Genomic DNA, 6,000 nt, shown 5'->3' on the forward strand with positions numbered 1-6,000 from the left:
AAAATGCTATCAAAAAGGTCACTGATGGCAGGGCTGGATTAAGGCAGACATGGGTCCTATATATTCCTCAGATGGCTGAGTTTTTGGTGGGTGGTGACCTGTGTCTTCCATGCAGGAACTATCTGCTGGATGTCTCCCCGTGCTGCTTCAGGCAGGCTAGATCCTTCCCAACCTCTGAACCACACTCCCTGTCCTCGGACAGGCTGGGGCTCTTGAAGAGTTGATCCTCCTTCATCCATCTAAGCAGGAAACTGCTACAATGTACCTCTCTCTCCCAGTCCTTTACTGGAGTGTTGCCTGACTCTCAAAACAGTTAATTTCAGAGTTACCCTTCCATTATCACGTTTGGGGCAGTTCACTTTGGCTGTATAAATGCTGTTATTTCAGGGTATTTACAGATGCAAGCAGATGTTGCTGTATTGGTTATATGAAGTCCGATGTTCAAGGTTGTAGATACGACCATGCCATTTGAGATTTGAAACCTTTCTTTTATGAGAGCTTGGATAATTCCATTATAATCTAGCTGGAAGAATTGAAACCCGAGTTGTGTCTATTCAGTAATATGGTTTGAGTACATATATATATATAACTGTCATTACTCACTCAGTTGTATGTTGGTCATATTAAGTGACAACAATCCAAGCTAAGGACCTCACCAATTATTTTGATTACTTAAAAAAAAAAAAATGTTTCCCCTGGTTTGGTAGAAAGGAACACTTCACGCTTCTGCTTATCAAGGCTATCTAGGCTTCTTTAGTTAAACTACAGAGATTGAAAACTGAAAGAAACTTGACAGTTTTCAACCTAAGTGAAATGGCTTTGATACTAAAAAAAAGTAGACTTGAATAATGAAAGCTGCCGTAAGAGGATATTACGATGCCCTTTTTCATGAATTCTAGCCACCGATTAGAACAGCTGTTTGCCAGTTCTTCCCCAACAGCAGCGCATTCTGATGCTGAATTATTTTTATTTACTGGTTTTCTAACATTATGTCCTGATAATGAAAAGATTTATACACCTACTTAACTTGTATGCATAATCCTAATAAAAAATGATTAGAGATTATGTGAGGAAAAGTTAGAAGAACTGAAATTATTTCACCTAAAGAACAGAAGACCCACAATGGTCTTCAAAAGCAGAAAAAGAGCTGTTATAAACGGGATGCTGATCAGTTTGTCTCTATGAAGGGAAGAATGCAAAGTAATAACCTTCCAGTCCTTTTCTGTGGTTTTATGGTACAGCCGTGCACTTGAGTAAAGGTAAACACTTCCTTACTGCCTTGATCTTGTAAAGTCTTATGTACGTGCTTACCTTTAAATTGATTTTAGTAGCATCACGTGTGCATTAAGTCAATCATGTATATTTGCTGCATCAGGCCGTGAGTGTTCACAGGGCTTTAGCTTCACTTTGCACACGGGATGAGTTTATTACTACAAGACTGCTTCTGAATTAATTTTCTCCTCTGACAGAAAAAACTCTCAGCATGGAAGATATGGCGAGCAATCTTTTAAATCCAGCCTTTTTTTTTTTTTTTTAAAGCAAACGAGTGTAACCTCCTCTAAATCCTCCCCAAACAATTAAACAAAGTGGGGCACATTTGGCCCCAAGAGAATTGACTCTACCCATTTAATTTCAAGAAGGGCTTAAGCTGCAGACTCCGCATCCCAAACTGATTGTTCCCCAAATACTCGGGGGCACTGCACAGAAACTGTTCATAACTCAGCTGGCACGATTAACAATGTGTGCCTAGGCATGTGGGAAACCACTCTGTAATTGCTGCTGCTCTTGACACACAGTAGTTTCACATCCATTGTCTTTATGCTCTTTTTCCATGCAAATAGTGATTGTAGAATAGATCTCTTGGCTATATACCTAGTCTCCTTTAAAAGACAGTCCCATGGCTGAGAGTACAAATGGCTTAGCAGGTGTGAGCGAGATCAATGCAAAAAAAACTCTGCCATGCTCCTCAGATGGATTTCCTTGTTGTATCTATTAGAACTAATTGATGCTCAGAGAGCCTGACGCTGCCGACACTGCTCCGCCGGGGTGCTTCTTGACTTGAAGCCAATTTTAGTGCTGTTAACTTGTTCTTCCTCTCCTTGTTCTGTCACTGCATGTTGATTAATAGATTTCTGTGAAGGCTTAGGTGGGGAAATAAGTGATGCTTCATCCGCAGCGCACAAGTTTTTCTCTGGATGACATGATTAATAACCCTGACATCTTGCTGGAGAGGTCTTTGCCTTCTGGTTTGAGATTTGGTTGCTGTGGTGAGCGCACACAAATAGTTTTGCTGACGGCTGGCTGCACTGGAGAAACCCTTTGGAAGAACACTTTAAAGTTACTGCCTGAAACTAGCCTTCTAGCAGCAAAACAAGGGAGAGGAGCACGGTCACTACCCCCAGGCAGCTGCTCTGGATAACATAAAAGGTTCTGCCATGCCGCTGGTTTTGTCTCGCATATACATCTGTCATTCTGTAGGCAAGGGCCCTTTTCACAAAAAAGCCCCAGATCACTATTCTGGCCTGGTCATATTTTGCATCCACTTTGACTCAGTTTGCACGTGTCCCATAGATTTTTTTTGGATCTGTTACCACTGCTGTGGCAGGGAGCTCACTGATGCCACTGAAGCAATAAGCCCTCCCCATTTCCGTTCCATTCATCAACCCACGCATCATGTTCAAGATTTGCCAAATAAGCTCAAAAGCAACGGTTTAGGTCACCCTAGGGGCATCCTCAGCCTGCAGGTGAGCTCCCTGCTACCCTGGTGTAGACATGCCCTTTAAGGCCCAGATGAAGTAGTGAGACGACCTGGTCCGACCTTCAGAACAGCAGATACAGAGAATTCCTCCCAGTGATTCCTACATCTAGCCCAAGAGCTTATGGCTAAATTTAGAGCAGTGGAGGGTTGCACCAAATGTCACCACCAAGTGACAGAGAGCTGGGGGAAAGGAAGCTTACAGAGGTTGCCTCCCAAAAATGGAGGCCTGCAGAGCACTGGAACAACTCCCTAACGGTTGAAGCTGAAATGTAATAATTTGTAGAGCAGATGTGGATTAGCAAAATAAACTGAGATTATTGCTTTATCTGTCTAATGAAATAGCATGGTGAGATGACTTCAGCACAAGCACCAGTCCCTGGAAGTGGAGGGAAGAGAAGATAAACGTCTTTGCAGATCACCCTTTCTCACTGCTGTCATTCGGGGAAAAAACTGGAAGATCCCATTGCTTCTAAGAAGGACAATAATATTTTCCTTTAGAGATGATTTCATTATACTGGGGAAATTCATGCTGAAGCTACACCAGTGTAATTAGTCCCTCATATTCACACATGGGTTATGTTAAAACTAGCAACACAGCATCTTCTCATCGTTATTATCTACAGAGCCCCGCTGAGATCTGAAAAGCTGCGCTGATGTTCAGCAGCTCCGAGTCTGAACTGCTCTGTCCATCTTAAAAATGAAGACACTGTGGTGAAGAACTGAAGTGAGCTGCCTAAAATAACAGGAGGAGACAGTGCTAGCGTAGAGATGAGAATCCTGGAATCCCTGGTCCTCAAACAGGTCACTGTCAACTGGGCGATGGCATCCCATGCCGCTCAGAGAGACATCTTGCAGTTCTGGTGTGGGTAGATCTGACTGAAGACTTGTAACAGGAAGGACTACTTCCATGAGGAAAGGTTGCAGGCATCAGTCCTAACAGCACTAGTGTGACTGCATTTTAAAACTACGCAGTACACATGGCCTACAGGTCTGTGCTTTTGCCTTGTCGTGATTGAGTTTCATGGCATTGATCAAAAGGGTTCAGCTCGGGAGTCTTTCCTAAGGATATGCTCGTCAAACACACCTTCCTAAAAAATGCCCTACTTGCCCAATCGTGCTTGCCAAGACTTGCCTCTTGAGCATGTGGCATCTCTTGCTTTAAAAAGTAACCTCAGAGTATGCAGCAGGAGTCGGAGGAGTGTTTTTATCTAGGGAGAACAGAAGCAGACACTGTAACATCAAACTAGACTCAAAACCTTTCTGAATGCTTTTGTGTCACCCTGTCTCACTTTTATTACCAGTTTTGAAAAGCCACTGGTCAAATCTTGCTCACCTTTGCTTCTAGAAATATTTCTGTGGATGTTAATGAGAATAGTCAGATGACTGAGGTAAGTAAGGTTTGGCTCTGCAATGCTATCCTACTTCCTGTCTTCAATTCAACACAGGTCCTTTTCCAGGAGGAGGAGGATTTAGCGGTCGGGGCAATAACTGGGCTCACCAGAGACCTGTAGTCAAGTCCCTGCTCTGCTACAGACTTCTTGTACTTGTGTGACTTCACCCAAGTCACTAAGCCTCTTGGTGCCTCAGTTCCCCATCTGTAATAAGGAGCGTTGTGAGGATAAAACCATTAAAGACAGTGAGATGCTCAGACACTGTGGTGATGAGGACTTAGCTTATCCAGATAGCTAAGTTTTGAAGCACATTTTTTTCAGCATGTTTTATACAAGCTAGGTGTGAGAGAGCATATACTGGTTGGGATGGAGGGGGCTTTTTTTCTATCAGTCACCTCCTGTCATCCAGCAGTTGAAATTGTTGGAGAGTCCTCTTCTATCTTCTGCCAGAACTTAACCCTCCTCCAGCAAGGGACTCTGAACCCTGCTCTGAATTAGACAAAAGTTAATCATAGGTTTTGATATTGTTCATTAAACTTATCAACCTGGTTTCTGACGTTCCCAGCTGAATAATGTTAGAAACAGCAACAATTTCTCCCTTCTTAAACTCTTTCCAAAAAACCATGGTATCAAATGCCTGGTGTTTTGGAAAGCACCAACGCTCCAGAGTTTAGGCCAAGCTGATTCACAACTAGACGCAGGCTGCAGAGAGTATGAAATATGCTATGCTCTGTAGATGCACAGCAGAGCCAGCGATTACACACGCTCACTGAATGGTGTAAGCCAGCTTGAAGGATGATGAATCATTCAAAGAGCATATTTACTATAATGATGAATTGTCATGTGTCCGTAATTATCAAATTGGTTAATTTTATTTTGAAAGTCAAAGATTAGAATAGATTCATAGATGTAGGGTTGGAGGGGACCTAAGCAAATCATCAAGTCCAACCCTCTGCCCTGGGCAGGAATGAATACTGGGCTCATATGACCCCTACTAAATTAAGCTCATATGACCCCAGCTAGGTAGTTATCAAGCCTCCTTTTGAAGTCCTCCAGGGTAGGAGCCAGCACCACTTCCCTTGGAAGTTGGTTCCAGATCCTGGCCACCCTGACTGTGAAGTAGCGCCTCCTGATGTCTAGCCTGAACCTACTCTCAAACAACTTATGGCTGTTATTCCATGTTACTCGGGGAGATGCTCAGGGGAACAGGGTCTCACCCATTCCCCTCTGGTCCCCCCATGTAAGTTTATAGATGGCCACCAGGTCCCCTCTCAGCCTTCTCTTGTGAAGGCTGAACAGGTTCAGGTCCCATAGCCTCTCCTTGTAGAGCCTGCCTTGCTGCCCGCTCCCTGATCATGCGGGTGGCCCTCCTCTGGACCCTCTCCATGCTGGCCTCATCCCTCCTGAAGTGCGGTGCCCAGAACTGGATGCAGTACTCCAACTATGGCTTGACCAGTGTCGCAGAGAGGGGAAGGATCACCTCCTTGGACCTGCTTGTGATGCATCTGTGTATACATGACAAGGTGCAGTTAGCCTCGCTGACCGCGTCCTCCCATTGGCGGCCCATGTTTATTTTAGAATCAGTAATGACTCCGAGATCTCTTTCTGCCACTGTGCTGACGAGAGGGGAGTTCCCCAGCCTGTAGGTATATAACAATGCAGCTTTGTGCATTGCTGTAATCGAGTGAGTCAGTGAGGTGCTTTCCCCCCCAGTAGTAATGCTGGAGGATGTATTAAATGACACACCTGCTAGGATTTTGTCTCTTTGTCTGTCCTCAGTTTTTTGGTATTTTTTTAAGTACTCATCCCCATAGTATTCAAGCACTGATCACTATAATTGGGTCTGGATGG

The sequence above is a fragment of the Alligator mississippiensis genome, chromosome 2, assembly GCF_030867095.1.
Source record: "Alligator mississippiensis isolate rAllMis1 chromosome 2, rAllMis1, whole genome shotgun sequence".
NCBI classification, from domain to species: Eukaryota; Metazoa; Chordata; order Crocodylia; family Alligatoridae; genus Alligator; species Alligator mississippiensis.